Source organism: Monodelphis domestica, chromosome 1, assembly GCF_027887165.1.
Source record: "Monodelphis domestica isolate mMonDom1 chromosome 1, mMonDom1.pri, whole genome shotgun sequence".
Classification (NCBI taxonomy): Eukaryota; Metazoa; Chordata; class Mammalia; order Didelphimorphia; family Didelphidae; genus Monodelphis; species Monodelphis domestica.
In genome coordinates this window covers 572,163,217-572,181,879 of record NC_077227.1, presented here as the reverse complement: position 1 = coordinate 572,181,879, position 18,663 = coordinate 572,163,217, and positions in this window count along the sequence as shown.

The following is an 18,663-nucleotide window of genomic DNA, read 5'->3' as shown; positions in this document are numbered from 1 at the left end:
TGACCCTAAGGCTATATGGAATGTGCTAAGAGTAGCACACCTATGTCCTTAATTCACTCATCTTTGTCTCAGATACAGTCTGACACATCCCCTGGTATCCCAGAGAAATGCTGAGACTTCTATGATATACTCAGAGCTTGCCCTCCAACTGTTGCTCTGGTCCTCCTTCCAGCTCCCCAACTTTGCAACTCACCTGTGTCATTAATTTAGTCCTTGGAGCACAAATATCTGTTGAAATTTGTTCTCTCTAACAGGAGTCAATCTCTCCCAAATTCTCCTGAAAACTATTTCCAGGGCAGAAAAGGCAAATTATACATGTTGGAAAGTTGGGACACTAATGCGCTATTATTGGTAGAATTGTGAACTAATCCAAATATTCTGAAGAGCAACTTAGAACCATGCCCAAAGGCCTATTAAACTAGGCATATCCTTTGACCCAGTATTATCACTAGTAGGTGTATATCTTAAAAATATATATTTTTAAAAAGGCAAAAGGATCTTTTTGTGCAAAAATATTTAGAGCAATTTTTTTTTTGGGGGGGGGAGATGGGGCAAAGAATTGGGAGTTGAGGAGATAGTCATCAGTTGGGGAATGACCAAACAAGTTGTGATATATGATTATAATAGAATAATGTTATGCTATGAGAAATGATGAGCAGAATGATTTCAGATGAACCTGGAAAGACTTCCATGAATTAATGCAAAGTGGAGTGAGCAGAACAAGATGAACAATATACACCGCAATAGCAATATTGTGTGATGACCATCTGTGAATGACAGTTATTGTCAGCAATAAAATGATCCAAGAGAACTCCAAAGGACTCATGATGAAAAATGATATCCACCTCCAGAGAAAGAACTGACGGAGGATGAATGCATTGAAGCATACCATTTTTCACTTTATTGTCTTCATAATTTTTAACATGTTTTCTTCTACATCATAACTAATATGTAAATATGATTTAAATAACTGCACATGTATAACCTATAACAAATTGTTTACCAGCTCAGGAAGAGGAGTGAAAGGAGGGAGAGAATTTGGAACTCAAAATGTTAGAAAATTATTGTTAAAAATTGTTTTTAAATGTGATTGGGAAAAAACTAAATATTCCTGAAAAATAAGAGACTATTATCAGACTACAAGTATCTTGGCTCTGAAAGAATAGTGCCAGGAAAGGCAAAGCTCATAATAACTTAAGACTAATAAGCAATGCTAAGAAGAATGAAAACCCATTTTAAGGGTTTAAGGGTATCACTTTTAGTGATATTGAGAACAATTAAATTAAAGAAAGCATAAGACTGATGGTCTGAGCAAATAAAACAAAGACAATAGGTAACAGGAAGAAAGCAGAATTTTATAGCTCAAATTTTGCTTTTTTTTTCTTTCTTTTTAGGAGAACAATCTTTATGTTGGGAATGATAAACTAAATGGTTAGTAAAGAGTTGAAATCCAAGATTTCTAAGAGGAGATAATGAGAACTGAGTCACATTCAGGGAGTTCAAATCACCAGGCTTAGAAGAACTCTATGGGTGGAGAGGGGTGGGCGAGGGCAATTACCAGATCTAATCACTGAATCATTATTAATGATTTTTGAAAATCATGGAGAATGGGAAAAATGCCCTGGGACTGGAGACAGGAAAATGTCATGCTGATTTTTGAAAAAGCGTTATAGGGCGGAGTCCTTAAATATAAGCCAACAAACTTCATTTTGATTGCTGGCAAATATCTAGAAGGTATTATTAAAAGAATGGTTTCTAACTATTTTGAAAAGGAAGTGATGATTACTAATACACAGAAAGGTCATGTTAGACCAACTATATTTCCTTCCTTCTCCCTCCACCCTGACCGCCTACCACAGGGTCACAATACTGGTAGACAAGAGAATTCTTAATGCAAAGCATTGAAAAGTCACTCACACTATCTTTGTGGAGAGATATGTACTATTTCATTTATATAGTTGGGTGGAAGTGAAACATCATTAATAGGTCAATGTTAATTTAGAGGAAAATCTTCTGTATATAGTATTATTGTAGTATTGATTCTACTAAGTATTGCTTCCAAGACAGAAGAGCAGTTATGAGCAGGTAAGGGTTTTGTTTTGTTTTTTTAAAGAAGGTATCACTTCACATCTTCACCAACAATATAGTAGAATATATATACATACATACATATATATATATCTTCCCATAACCCCTCCAACAGTGACTATTTTGGGGGTAATTTTTATTAATTTGTAGGGTGTGAGGTAAAAGCTCAGAGTTGTTTTGATTTGCACTTTTCTTATTATTAATGACTTGGAGCATTTTTATGTGGTTAAAAATATTTCACAGTTCTTTTGAGAAGTTTGTTCATGTCATTTGATCATTTGCATACTGGAGGATGGCTATTAGTCATATATATTTATTAAATCTTTACATATCTTGGATGATGTTTAGTTCTTCAGTCATGTCTGACTCTTCATGACCCCATAGTCTACACTGTCCATGTGGTTTTCTTGGCAAAATCATTGGAGTGATTTGCTATTTTCTTCTCCAATGGATTAAGGCAAGCAAAGGAGTCCAAATCCTTATCTGAGAAATTTTATACAAAAATTTCCCCCCCATTTAACCACTTCTGTTCTTAATCTAGATGCCATAATATTGTCTATGTAGAAGTTTTTACGTATCAAGTCAAAGTTATCTAGATAACCTTTCATAATTGTCTCTCTTGTTTAGTTAGGAACTTATCTCTTTTCTATAGCTGTGAAAGGTACATGATTTGTTTCTCTTCTAATTTTAAAAATAGTATGTTATATGAATATTATATTTACTGTACAACATTAATATTTTATAATTATTTTATATTAATATTCTACTTAAATTTAAATTAACATTTATATTTTATGTTAAAGTTACCTATCCATTTAAAACATATTATGGGATATTATATAAGGTGTTGGTGTAATCCTAATTTCTATCAAACCACTTTCCCATTTTCCCAGCATTTTTTTAATCAAATGGAGAATTTTGTTATGTAATTTCTATTTTCCATTTTATCAAATGCTGTATTATTGAATTCTTTTGTTTCTAAATTCCCCATCTAGTCTGTTCCATCTCCCTATTCTTTAACCAGTACTAGATGATTTTTGACGAATACGGCCACATAATATATTTTGAGGTCTGGAAGTTCTATTCCTCCTTTGTCCTCATTTCTTTTCATTATTTCCTTGATATTCTAAATATTTTGATTTTCCAAATGAATTTCATTTTAATTTTATCAATCTCTGCAAAGTATCCTCTTGGTATTTTGGTATAGCATTAAAAGGGTTAAAATAATTTTGGCATTATTGTCAGATTTATTAAAATATTGGTACAGTCTAGGCACGAGCACTGAATATTTCTCTAGCTCTTTAGGTTGCTCTTTCATTCTTTAAGAAGTGCTTTATAATTGAATCTATACAGGTCTTTTGTGTGCTTTGGGAGATGGATCCTCAGATAGTTCACATATTTTATAATGATTTAAAATAAGATTTCCCTTTCTATTATTGCTTCTTATGTTTGAATGTTTTAAGATAACAATGCTATTAATTTTTGAGGATTTATTTTTCATTTACAACTTTGTATTTACAACTTCACTGAAGCTATTATTTGTTTCAGCTAGAATCTTCATGGATTCCTTGAGAGTTTCCAAGTAAACCATCATATCATTAGCAAACATGGATAGTTTTATCTCCTCTTTACCCACCTTTACTCCTTTCATCACTTTTCTTATTACTATTGTTAACAGTTCTACCACTATGCCAAAAAATAGGATTGTGGGTATTCTTGCTTCATTCATATTCATTGCAAAAAGTTCTCGTGTATCTCCATTGCATATGATACTTATTTTGGTTTTAGATAGATGCCTTTTATGATATTAAAAAAGGAATCCTTTAAGCCTATACTTTGAAATATTTTAGCACAACAGAGTGTTGTACTTTGCCAAAGGATTTTTCTACCTATTTTGAGATGATTTTGTGGTTTGGGATGTTTTTGTTTCTAATATGATTAATAATATTAATTATTTTCCTGATCTTGAGCCATCTGCATCCCTTTAAGGATGCAACCATGCTTAAAACTCACTTGATCATAGTGAATTATTTCTTGGATAAAGCCTTATAGTCTGATAAGATTTTGTTTAAAATTTTTGAAAAAGTGTTCAGTTATGATATTGGCCTATGGTTTTCTTTCTGTTTCAGCTCTCCTTGGCTTAGGGATATTTGCTTCATAAAACAATCCTGGGAGAGTTCTTTTTTTTTCTTAATTCTTGAGAATAATTTGTGGAATATTGGTACGAACTATTCTTTAAAAGTTTGTCCTCAAGTATTTTTTGGACTGTCATATGAAAGAGAGATTAGAATTAGGAAGAATCAGGAGTAATCAGTAAGAGGCAAATTTCAGCTTGATACATTAAGCTGAAGTTATGAGGGAAAATGTCCTAATACTTAGAATTATAATCAGGAAAAAACATCTGAACAATGAAAACTACAATTAGGAAACACTTCTTGACACTTAGAACTACAATTAGAAATGCTTCCAATTAGGAAACATTTTCCAACATTTAGAACTAAAAAAGGAAATACTTCTTTAGCAATTAGAAATACAATTGGGAAAAACTTCCATAGATTTAGAACTACAATTAGGAAACACTTCTAGTTAGAAAAAAAAAACTTCCTAACAATTAGAACTGTCTAAAAGTGGACTATAAGTAGGAGACTCTGATTCCATAACCATCCTTTTCACTGCCCCTGAATGTTAACATTTTATGTAAAAGATGTTTGCATGGCTCATTACTTTCAGTAGAGAGAAGCTGAATGTCCTGAATACACCCAAAGCTATGGTCATCTTTTTATCATCAAGATGAGCCCATTGCTTTACATTCCATTGCAGGATTTTGTTACAGTAAATGTATCCACTTGGAACATTTTCTTTCATGCCAGTTATAATTTCTAATTCCAATTCTTCATGACCACCATACCTACAACAGTATTACCCATTTTAGACTAGCATATAATTAGCCACAGCAGCAACTCTCCAATACTTGAATGAATCCATGATCTTTGATTCTTTGATGCAATATTGTTCCAGGTCTCATTAGCACAGAGCAAAAGCAACTAAATGTTTATATTGAAAAAAATTAATCTTTATTGTTGTGGAAAGCTTGGGGTCAATAAAGGTGCTTTGCAATTTTCTTAGATTATCTGGCTCATTTTCTTCTTTCAATTCTTTCAACTATGGACCTAGCTTCATGTGTTGAATGCTTTTTCACAACAACAACAAAAAATAAACATAATGGAATTGAATATCCTTTACATCTTTCAGTCAACTGTGAGACAGTAAAGATGTGGTCCATACTTAAAAATAATTTGTAGAATTCTGATTTTTCACTACTAATATCTTCACTGATGTTGCTCTCAATTCATGCAGAGATGACTTTCATTAACATTTCGTATAGAGGAAATAGTAGTTATGTAAATCTATAATTGTTGATGTTTCCCCAATTACTTTAAAAAATCAATAAGCCTGGGAGTTAGAGCAATAATTTTTTCAAGTCTTATCTATTTTTTTTTCTTTTTATGAGACTTTATTTTTTATCCTTGAATGCCCTTGGGATGATTTTGCTTTGTTGGATATTTTGCCAAACTTGCTTTATGGTTTTATACTTCATTGCTTCTCTACTTTATTGGATTATAATTGTTCATCTTTCTTCATAAAATATTACAGAAAAGTATATATTCTAACATCTTATTGTTTTTGGCAAAAATCTTTCTGTTTGACAAGTAAGTAAAATATTTGCTGACTAAAGCAATTTCTGGGTTCTTTTGGTTACCTTTAGCTATTAATTTACATTGGTTTAACTTCTAGATGAAATTATTACAGGCATCAATATTTCTCCTGTTCATTTTTCAATATGTAACTTCAATAGCATATTTCAACAATTCAAGGCTAAATATTAATTACATGCCATATCTTTTTCTCATTTTAATTATTTCTTCATATTTGTTTTAAATTCTGCCACACAGCTGACACAAGGATAACTTCTATACTCTTTAACAAAAATTATTTAGCTAATTTAGAACATTATTCCTTGATTACAAGAATCATATTCTATTCCTCCCTCCCCTTCCCATCTTTCCCATAGCCCATGCATAATTCCACTGGGTATTACTTGTGTCTTTGATCAGAACCTCTTTCCATGTTGTTGATGTTTGCACTAGGCTGTTCGTTTAGAGTCTACATCCCCAATCATATCCCTATTGATCCATGTAATCGAGCAGTTGTTTCTCTTCTGTGTTTCTACTCCTACAGTTTTTCCTCTGACTGTGGATAGTGTTCTTTCTCATAGATCCTTCCAAGTTGTTCAGGATCACTGCATTGCCACTAATGGAGAAATTCATTACATTCGATTGTACCACAGTGTATCAGTCTCTATGTACAATGTTCTCCTGGTTCTGCTCCTTTTGCTCTTCATCACTTCCTGGAGGTCATTCCAGTTCACATGGAATGCCTCCAGTTTATTATTCCTTTGAGCATAATAATATTCCATCACCAGCATATACCACAATTTTTTCAGCCATTTCCCAATTGAAGGACATCCCCTCATTTTCCAATTTTTTGCCACCACAAAGAACACAGCTATAAATATTTTTGTACATGTCTTTTTCCTTATTATCTCTTTGGGGTACAAACCCAGCAGTGCTATGGCTGGATCAAAGGGCAGAAAGTCTGTTAGTGCCTTTTGTGCATAGTTCCAGATTGCCCTCCAGAATGGTTGGATCAAATCACAACTCCACCAGCAGTGCAGTAATGCCCCAACTTTGCCACATCCCCTCCAGCATTCAAGACTTTCCATTGCTATTATGTTAACCAATATGCTAGGTGTGAGGCAATGCCTCAGAGTTGATTCAATTTGCATCTCTCTGATTATAAGAGATTTGGAACACTTTTTCATGTGCTTATTAATAGTTTTGATGTCCTTAACTGAAAATTGCCTATTCATGTCCCTTGCCCATTTATCAATTGGAGAATGGCTTGATTTTTTGTACAATTGATTTAGCTCTTTATAAATTTAAGTTATTAGACCTTTGTCAGAGGTTTTTGTTATGAAGATTGTTTCCCATTTTGTTGCCTTCCTTCTAATTTTGGTTGCATTGGTTTTGTTTGTACAAAACCTGTTTAATTTGATATAATCAAAATTATTGATTTTACATTTTGTGATTTTTTCTAGCTCTTTCTTGGTTTTAAAATCTTTCCTTTCCCAAAGATCTGACATGTATACTATTCTGTGTTCACCTAATTTACTTATAGTTTTCTTCTTTATATTCAAGTAATTCACCCATTCTGAGTTTATCTTGGTGTAGGGTGTGAGGTGTTGATCCAAACCTAATCTCTCCCATACTGTCTTCCAATTTTCCCAGCAGTTTTTTTTTTAATCAAATAGTGGATTTTGGTCCCCAAAGCTGGGATCTTTGAGCTTATCATAGACTGTCTTGCTGAGTCACTTGCCCCAAGTCTATTCTACTGATCCTCCTTTCTGTCTCTTAGCCAGTACCATATTGATGACCACTGCTTTAAGATCTGTTACTGCAAGGCCGCCTTCCTTCTCATTTCTTTTTCATTATTTCCCTGGATATCCTTGATCTTTTGTTGTTCCAAATGAACTTTGTTATATTTTTTTCTAATCCAGTAAAAGAAGTTTTTTGGTAGTTCAATGGGTATGGCACTAAATAAGTAAATTAATTTGGTAGGATTGACATTTTTATTATGTTAGTTTGTCCCACCCATGAGCAGTTAATGTTTTTCCAATTGTTTAGATCTAGTTTTATTGTGTGGAAAGTGTTTTGTAGTTGTGTTCATGTAGTTCCTGTGTGTGTCTCAGTAGATAGATTCCTAAGTATTTTATATTGTCTATGGTGATTTTAAATGGAATTTGTCTTTCTAATTCTTGCTGCTGAGTTGTATTGGAGATATTTAGAAATGCTGATGACTTATGTGGGTTTATTTTGTATCCTGCAACTTTGCTAAAATTGTTGATTATTTCCACTAGCTTTTTAGTTGATTCTCTAGGATTATTTTAAGTAGACCATCATATCATCTGCAAAGAATGATAACTTTGTCTCTTCATTGCCAACTTTAATACCTTCAATTTATTTTTCTTCTCTAATTGCTACTGCTAGAGTTTCTAGTACAATGTTAAATAATAGAGGTGATAATGGGCATTGTTGTTTCACTCCTGAACTTATTGGGAATGCATCTAGTTTATTCCCATTGTAGATGATGTTTGCTGATGCTTTTAGGTAAATACTGTTTATTATTTTTAGGAAAGGACCTTCAATTCCTATACCTTCTAGTGTTTTCAATAGAAATGAGTGTTGTATTTTGTCAAAGGCTTTTTCTGTATCTGTTGAGATAATCATGTGATTTTTGTTGGTTTGCTTGTTGATATGGTCAATTATGTGGATGTTTTCCTAATATTGAAGCATCCTTGAATTCCTGGTATAAATCCCACATGATCATAATGAATAACCCTCGTGATGACTTGCTGGAGTCTTTTTGCTAGTATTCTATTTAAGATTTTTGCATCTATGTTCATTAAGGAGATTGGTCTATAGTTTTCTTTCTCTGTTTTTGACCTGCCTGGCTTTGGAATCAGTACCATATTTGTGTCATAAAAGGGATTTGGTAGAACTCCTTCTTTGCTTATTATGTCAAATAGCATAATATTGGAGTTAGCTGTTCTTTAAATGTTTGATAGAATTCACTGGTGAATCCATCAGGTCCTGGGGATTTTCTCTTAGGGAGTTCTTTGATGGCTTGTCCAATTTCTTTTTCTGATATGGGATTATTTAAGAATTTTATTTCTTCTTCTGTTAATCTAGGCAATTTATATTTTTAAAATATTCATCCATATCACCTAGATTGCCATATTTGTTGCCACATAATTGGGCAAAATAGTTTTTAATGGTTGCCTTAATTTCTTCTTCATTGGAGGTAAGGTCTCCCTTTTCATCTATGATACTGTTAATTTGGTTTTCTTCTTTCCTTCTTTTTATTAGATTGACCAGTACTTTGTCTATTTTGTTTTTTTCAAAATACCAGCTTCTAGACTTCTTTATTAGTTCATTAGTTATTTCACTTTCAATTTTATTAATTTCTCCCTTAATTTTTAGGATCTCTAATTTAGTTTTCATCTGCAGATTTTTAATTTGTTTGCTTTCAAGATTTTTGATTTGCATGTCCAATTCATTGACCTCTGTCCTCCCTAATTTGTTAATATATGAAATCAAGGATATAAATTTTCCCCTGAGTACTGCTTTGTCTGCATCCCATAGATTTTGAAAGGATGTCTCATCATTGTCATTTTCTTCAATGAAATTATTGTTTCTATGATTTTTTCTGTAACTAACCAATTTTGGAGAATCATATTATTTAATTTCCAATTAATTATTTATTTGCCTCTCCATGTACCCTTACTGATTATTATTTTTATTGCATTATGATCTGAAAAGGTTGCATTTATTGTTTTTGCTTTTCTGCATTTGTTTTCCATGTTTTTATGCCCTAGTACATGATCAATCTTTGTGAATGTACGATGTGCTGCTGAAAAGAAGGTGTACTCCTTTTTGTCCCTATTGATTTTTCTCCATGTATCTATTAACTCTAATTTTTCTAATATTTCATTCACATCTCTTACCTCATTTCTTTTTTTATTTGATTTATCTAAATTTGATAGTGGTAGATTTAGGTCTCCCCCAAGTATAGTTTGTTTGTTTGTTTTTTAAACCTTACCTTCTGTCTTGGAATCAATACTGGTTATTGGTTCCAAGGCCGAAGAGTGGTAAGGGCTATGCAATGGGGGTGAAGTGACTTGCCCAGGGTCACATAGCTGGGAAGTGTCTGAGGCCAGATTTGACCCTAGGACCTCCCATCTCTAGGCCTGGCTCTCAATCCAGTAATCTACCCAGCCCCCCCTCCCCCACCACCACTAGAATAGTTTTACTATCTGTTTCCTCATTCAGTTCCACTAGTTTCTTCTTTAGAAATTTGGATGCTATACCATTTGGTGCATACATGTTGATTACTGATATTTCCTCATTGTCTATACTGCCTTTTATCAGGATATAATTACCTTCCCTATCCCTTTTAATCAGATACATTTTTACTTTGTCAGATATCATGATTGCAACTCCTGCCTTCTTTTTACTAGTTGAGGCTCAATAGGTTTTTCTCCAACCTTTAATTCTGACCTTGTGAGTGTCTACTCACCTCGAATGTGTTTCTTGTAGACAACATATGGTAGGATTTTGGTTTCTAATCTACTCTCCTATTTGTTTTTGTTTTATGGGTGAGTTCATTCCATTCAAATTCAGAGTTATGATTGCCACTGACCCCAGAATTTTGATATCCTCTCCTAGTTCCATTCTTTCTTCTTTTGCTATATCCTTTTAAACCAGTGGTTTGCTTTTAATCAGTTCCCCTAAACCCCAACCTTAATATACTTCCCTTTCTGCCCCCCTCCCTTTTTGTTCCCTTCTTACTTTTTTTAAGGTCTGTTAAGTTCCCCCCCTTTCCTTCCCTTTTTGTACTCCCTGCCACCCTACCCCCCTTAGTTTTCCCTTCTCACTTTCCCTGTAGGGTAAAATAAAATTCAATACCCCAATCAATCTAGATTTCTTCCTTCTCAGAATTGATTTCACTGAGAATAAGGTTTAAGTATTACCTATTAGCACTCTCTTCCTCTCCTTCTTATAAGAGTATTCTTCCTCTCTCCTTCCCTTATCTTTGTGTGATAAATATTATCCTATTTATTTTATTTTTTCAAGTATCTCTTGATGCCATCTTCAATTCCCCCCTCCCTTTTTCTTTTTTTGCATATCATCTTATAGCACTTATTACCCCATCTCTTCCTGTGAATGATTCTTCTAATTACTATAATAGTGAATATAATTTTTGAGAATTACAAGTAACATTTCCCCCATATATTATTATAAATAATTTGATCTTATTGAAGCCCTTAAAGAAGAAAGTTTGAATAAAAAACATTTTCCCCTTTTCTCTCTTTCTTATTTACCCTTTCATGTTTCTACTGATTTTTGTGTTTGGATATCACTTAATTCTGGTCTTTTCTTTACAAATATTTGGATATCTTCTATTTTGTTGAATGCCCATACTTTCCCCTGGAAGTATATATTCAGTTTTTATGGCTAGGTGATCCTTGGTTGAAGACCCAATTCTGTTGCCTTTCTGAATATCATATTCCAATCCTTGCAGTCCTTTAGTGTGGAAGCTTCCAGATATTGTGTAATCCTGATTGGTGCTCCTTGATATCTGAATTGTCTCTTTTTTGCTTCTTGTAGAATTTTCTCCTTAGCTTGGAAGCTCTTGAATTTGGTAATTGCATTCCTGGGAGTTGTCTTTTGAGGATTTAGTGTAGAGGGTGTTCTATGAATTCTCTCTCTCTTTTTTTTAAACCCTTACCTTCAGTCTTGGAGTCAATACTGTGTATTGGCTCCAAGGCAGAAGAGTGGCAAGGGCTAGGCAATGGGGGTTAGGTGACTTGCACAGGGTCACACAGCTGGGAAGTGTCTGAGTCCAAGGACCTTCCATCTCTGGGCCTAACTCTTAATCCACTGAGCTACCCAGCTGCCCCTTATGAACTTTTTCAATGTCTATTTTGCCCCCTTGTTCAAGAGGTTTTCTTGGATAATTTCTTATAGTATGATGTCAAGATTTCTGTTTGTTTCTGGGTTTTCAGGTAGACCAATGATTCTCATATTGTCTCTTTGTGATCTGTTTTCCTGACCTGTCATCTTGTCAGTGAGATATTTTATGTTTTCTTTTATTTTGTCAGTCTTTTGACTTTATTTTATTAATTCTTGCTGTTTTTGCAATATCATTGGCTTCCAATTGCCCAATTCTGGTCTTTACAGACTGGTTTTCCACTACAATCTTTTGAGTTTCCTTTTTGGTTTGGTCTATCCTGCTTTTCGTGGCTTCCAGCTGTTTCTCTAATTGGGAGTTCTTGTCTTTTAAACTGTTATTTTCTTTTTGAACTATTTCCCACTTTTCTTGCCAGAAGCCTTCCATCTTTTTGACAAGCTCCAATTTAAATTCTTCAAGAGCTTGTGGACAATTTCCATTTTTTGGAAGGTTTTGGTGCATTTATTTGTATTTCCTCTTCAATTTCCTCTGTAGCCTAAGTTTTTCCTTCATAAAAATTATCCAGGGTCAACCCCTTCTTTTTGTTTTTCTTGGTGTTGGGAAGTTGTTGTTCCTGGGAACTGTTTTCCATCACTGTCGTAGTTTGTCTTTCCCTTTCCAATCAGAAATCTGAGTGAGAGGGGCAGGCTCTCTGTGTATGGAGCTAAGAAGCAAAGATTTTGCCCAAGGCCAGCTCTCAAGTCTTTGCAGCTTCTTCTGTTTGCTTCCCTTCTCTGTGCTTTCTCCCTGCAGGAGCCCATGGTCTACACTCTTTTGCTTGGTAGGGTTTCAGGTCTATCTGCTCCCAGGGGTAGGTCTTTTGTGGTCTTAGTCATCTGCCAAGGACCTAGAGGTGCCCCTTACTTACTGTAGAGGCACCACTTGCTCACTTACTGATTCTGTTGCATGCTGGATCTGACTCTGGCTCTATAGGTGGTGTGGTGGAGGGTAGGTAGATCAGCTCATGTTTTGGTGGGAGATTTTTCACCCCCTTATAGTGTGGAAATGCCCTATTCCCATGTACTTTCAATGCTGTGCCCTACTGTAGAGTCCCTTTGTTCAGATGAATTTGGTTTTTTTTGGTCTTTTGAGGTAGTCTATATTGGTATAGTCTGAGGAGAGGAAGAGTCCTGCGTCTAGACTGCCATCATGTTTACCCAGAAGTTCAACTTCTATACTCTTAAAAAACCATTTCCTGTCTATAAAAATGTAGTCAATGACATTTTAGAGAGGTCTGGGACTTCTGGATAATCTATAAGTCTTTGGCCTCTCATTTCTTTCTTTTTTTTTCTCTTTTCCTACCTTCACTTTTTATCATATTTGCATTGAAGGGGTATCAAGGTATAAGTCAACTGGACTTAGATGAGCTTATCAAGTCCTTCATAGAATTTCCCTACCATTTTCCATTAGCAATCACCATTGGCACAAAAACTGAAATTATAAAACATGCTATAAGTCAGTATCTACTAAGTTCCTTTTGCATGAAGATCACTGGGTTAGGCCTGGTCTAGAGATTGCATTTGGATAACACATAGTCCCCACCCTCATGACATAAAAATTAAATTATATCTATAATAATAAAAATATTATATTTTATGAGTTTTTTAAGGATTATTAGAAATCAAGGATACAAAATAAAAACCAAGTGCCATGGCTGATTAGCCCATTCAAAATCCCCGTGCTTAGCTTACCACCAACTTGCTACATCTTTACAAAGAAAGAGAAGAGACTGTGGGAGGTGTTATTGCCAATTAAATACCAATTGTAATCTCACCAATGTGGAGACTCAGGTGAGATTACAGGGAATTCTGGGAAATACCAAGGACTTCTGGGGATTGAAGTCTAGGGTTAAAAATCTCCATTTTTACATTCTCCCTGAGGCCTGAGAAAGACTAGTCTCTCTTGTGGGTCTTGTAAACATACCAGTTAGGAAATTACAATAATTTTGGGATAAGAGGAAAAGAAAACAAAACCAATAATTGCCAGGCACATTGACAAAAAGCCAGTTAGGGGGCAGTCCCCTTCGGCATAAGAGTATACATACAAAACAAATGCATTCAAACCCCACACAGTTCAAATCACCACATCCAAAAGTTCACTCTGGATCTTCTGGTGTAGCATGTTGTCTGTGGAGGCATCTTCATGGTGTCTTTTCCAAACAGTTCACTTTCTGGATTTAGAGAGGTAGTATGTTTCTTTACCAAAATTGACTCTCAAAAGGAATTTAAATTTTGCAACTTAATATAATAATAATTTATACATTTCCCCCTGAAGAGGGTGATTGAAAAAACACAGGGATCACTTAGGGATACATGGCTGAATTATGAGGTATATGAATCAATTGGCAAGAGAAATCAAAAACATAAAAAAATACCAAATTAAAAAAAGATAATTTCTGGATAAAATATAGAGTATCAAAGTCTTATGTGCAAAAATTTTAAGTAAAGGAAAAATAAATCTATAATAGGTCCTTGAATAATGGCCCAACTAAAATGATATAAGCAATTAAGTATTTACCCAATCAGTAGTTAGGACTACTAAAAGTTGATATACCATGAAAGACAGAATAGGGACTAGATTTTAGGAGCCTGGTAGGAGCCAAATTTGAGATACTTGTTAGAATGTGGAACACGGAAGATCTGGCTCTGACACATGTTAAATAGCTGCAACCTTGAACCCCAAACAAGTTCAAGTCCTCTTGTCTTGGCTCAAAATTATATCAATCCCACCAGGATTGGCTGGTCTCTTTGACTTTGTGCTCGATTGGCACTATGCAGTTTAACTTTTTGCTTCTTTAGCATTGTGCAATGGCTCTTTTTTTTTGTATTCTCTTGTCCTGGAATCAGACAGAGTCATTAAGCAAAGTCCCATAAATATTTTTTATTTTTTATTTTATTTTTTTAAAACCCTTACCTTCCGTCTTGGAGTCAATACTGTGTATTGGCTCCAAGGCAGAAGAGTGGTAAGGGCTAGGCAATGGGGGTCAAGTGACTTGCCCAGGGTCACACAGCTAGGAAGTGGCTGAGGCTAGATTTGAACCTAGGACCTCCCATCTCTAGGCCTGGTTCTCAATCCACTGAGCTACCCAGCTGCCCCCCATAAATATTTTTTAAAGAATCAGTGGCATCATTTTTATAGTCTCAAGCTTTTTGGGTATGCATCGACATTATAGGAAATTTGTTTTAAAGTTATAGTACTGCAAAATCAAAAAAGTTAAAGAAAATCTTAATACTGATGACATGGGCTTCAAATATAAAAAGAAGAAAATAAACAAAAAACTGAAATAGTATATTGCACATGCAAGAAAAATATAATAAAAGTTTTAAAAATAAAAAATATATAGCTTATAATCATTGACACACTGTGTCAGCTAAGAAAATATCGAATACAAAGGTTTCTCACCGAAAATGAGATTCATTTCCTCTTCTTACCTGGCCATGATCCACTGTGAGTATAAGGCAAATGAACTTCACAAAGTAACAATATTTTATAAAGAACAGTAGTACAACATGTAATGCACATTCAAAAGGTATCAATATCCCCCAAATTCGCAATAGCCCAATTAATTACAATAGCAAACAAACCTACTATCATATTTCACATAAGTTGCTGTATGACATTTAAAGAAAATGGGTACTTGTCACAAGTTTTTCAGGTGTAGCAAAGTTTCAACCTTGGCAAAAATATTTTTAAGCAAAGTAAAAGTTATTTGGGTTTAGAACATCATTAAGAAATCTAGATTGTTCTGGTGGAAGTAAGGTGAGCTGAAGAGTTATAAATGAGAGATGCTCCCTTTTTGGGAGCCATCCAGGGATACCATGCCCTGGGAAAACCTTCCCAGCTCCTTTGGTATGAGACTGTGATGTCCCATCCATTCACATTTTTATAAATGTGGGAGGTGGGGGGTTATAATTATATTTCACTTCAGCTACTAAAATGGGCCTTTCCTCCTGTTAGAGGCAGACAAAATGATCAGAGTGTTGAAAAAAAATCCAAAAAGCATGTCTAAAACCCCCTTAGAATCAATTTGAGATATTTAGCTCATTAAATTTTCCAAAGGTTGTTATACAACTGTAACCAGTTTTGATGAAGTCCATCCATCCTCTATGTGACAATTTACAAAGTCAAAATAGAGAAAAGGATGTTTTTATATATGAGCTTATTCAACAATATTTGTTCTGTTTAGTTAGGGGGGAAAGCAACAGAATATAACAGTAGTTAAAATCCAATACATTAAAATGATTCAGTGTAACAGAATAGCATTGAATACATTAATATATGAACTTAAAACCAACAAAATTAAATCTTAAACAAAACAATCAGCAAAATGCAATAAAATACAGATTTTTATAAAACATTGGAGTCTGAAAAGCCTTAAAAATATAACCTTTAGTCTCTTTAAAGTTCGTTTTTGTGTTTTTTTTAATCCGTTGAGATTCTCTAATAATAAAAATATTATATTTTATGAGGTTTATTAAGGATTATTAGAAATCAAGGATACAAAATAAAAACCGCATGCCCATGGCTGATTAGCCTTAGCTTACCACTAACTTGCTACATCTTTGCAAAGGAAGAGAAGAGACCGTGGGAGGTGTTACTGCCAGTTAAATACCAATTGTGATCTCGCCAATGTGAAGACTCAGGTGAGATTATAGGGAATTCTGGGAAATACCAAGGACTTCTGGGGATTGAAGTCTAGAGTTCAAAATCTCCATTTTTACAATGAAGTTTATAGACTAGGAAGAAATGTAAAAAGTGTGCAGATAATGCACAACACCTGGAAATTACAGTAGAGAGGCATAAGGAAAAGGATTTTCGATCCTCATTATTCACAGATTCTATATTTGTAAATTCACCTACTTATGAACATTTATTTGTAATCATAAAATCAATGCTTGAAGCCCTTTCTTGGTCATGGGTGTGTGGTAAAGAATTTGAGTTGCTCATTCCCAGCTGAGGCTCAGGAAGGTTACTCTCTGCCCTCTTGTTTCAGCTCTCGTACTGTAAATAAGTGTGCTTTTTGTGGTCTACTTAGTGCCATATTTTTAATATTTTTATGCTTTTTTTTTTGGTGATTTCACTATTTTATATGCCCCCCCCCAAGGATGATTCTGAATTACTGTCTTATTTTCTTCAGCACAAAAAAGCTGAGATGTGTTTTAGGGAGAAAATACACATGTTAGATAAATTTCATTCAGATGTGAGTTATAATGCTGTTGACTGTGAGTTTCAGGTTAATAAATCATCTATACAGCACATCCAGAAAAAGGAAGAAGAAAGTCACTGATTTTTACATGAAGCCACTCTGTATGGTGCTAAAGAAAATGTGGTCAGAGGCTTCCAGGAACCTAATTATCTATTTTCCCTAGGAGCAATAGTTCAATATCTGCTAACTCAGTGTTGGTGGTGACTTACAGAACTATGAATGATGAGAACTGACTATACTATTTCATTTAAAACAAACAACAAAGCTCTTACTTCCTATCTTAGTAACAATTCTTAGACAGAAAGCCAAGGGTGAGGCAAACAGGGTTAAGTGACTTGCCCAGGGTCACACAGCTAGGAAATTTCTGAGGACAGATTTGAACTCAGGTCCTGGTGCTCTATCCACTGTGCCACCCAACTGCCCCACTATCTATTTAGGTTTGAGGAGGAAGGTTGTTATCTCAGGGGAATTGAGAAAGATCTTATGGGGGAAGTAACATTTAGATTTGTGTTTTAAATAATGGATAGGAATTTAATAGGTGAAGAAGAGGAGATAAGGTATTTAAGGGTTAGTTAGACAAAAGCCCAAGAAAAAGAATGGAAGTGTGAGAGTACTGGGTGTGAAGGGCAGAGAACCATCCATTTGATGGGAAACTAAATGGAGTAACAGGTAATAATGTGACCTAAGACTTGTTAAAGATAAATTAAACTTTAGTCCTTAATTTCCATAGTTTATTAATATTTACTTGAATAAGAGAAGGCAGACAGATGGAGAGAAGGAAGCCATTCTACACTGGCCATGTTGGCATTCTCCACATGGTTCTCGTCATCACCATCCTTTCACTGAGCCCAAGCAATTAGAGAGACCCCACTTCCTAGAACCCCCTCTTTTATAACTTCTCCGTTACCCTGATCCTTTCTGAGTCTATGTGCCTAGGTCACTGTCCCCTGACCTATGCTGGAGTGCACTAACATGATGCAGCACACACAGTACACAGGTAGGACCCCAGTATATGATCCTTGGAGGGGGGTCTCTGCACACAGATTGGAAGGGTATGATGAAATCAGATTGTGCCAGGTCATGAATGTCACTGAAGATTTTTGAGCAGAGAAGTGAACATGTCTAAGGATACTTTAGATAAGAAGTCACAGTTACGTACAAAAGCCAACACGAAATATAAAAGGAGTGACTGCAGATAGACAGCCAAGTATAGTTCTCTACAAGGAATCACTTCTCTGATCACCCATTAGGGAAGTTGGAAGACCATCCTGTCAATATCCAGGCAAATAAACCCACTGCCTTTTGGCTTTACTACCCCTTATTTACTACCCCCTAATCTCTACCATTGCCTTCACTATGTATTTATCTCACCTGTCACTGCTCCTTGCCCACCTTGGCATAGCTGATGATTTCTGTTCCTCAAATCCAAGTTGGCCATTCTCTTCAAGACACAGAAGGGAACATGGCTGGTTTGGACTCCTTTTCTTCCTCTCTTAAGAGGAAGATGCAGAGAGGCATTCTCTGTTGGGTACTAACATGCCTTCTTCCCAGTGACAAAATGTGGATACCTGATTGAATCTTGGTTTCCTGGCTGCTTACTTCCAGTTTAAATTCGTCTGTGTCATTCCTTCTGCATCAGCTGCTCTGCTCCTTTTATTTCAAACCAGCTTTAGTTCCCAATTGCTTCTTTGGATTTGAGATCTTGATTCTTTCCTTCCTTTCTCAAATGGATTTTCCCA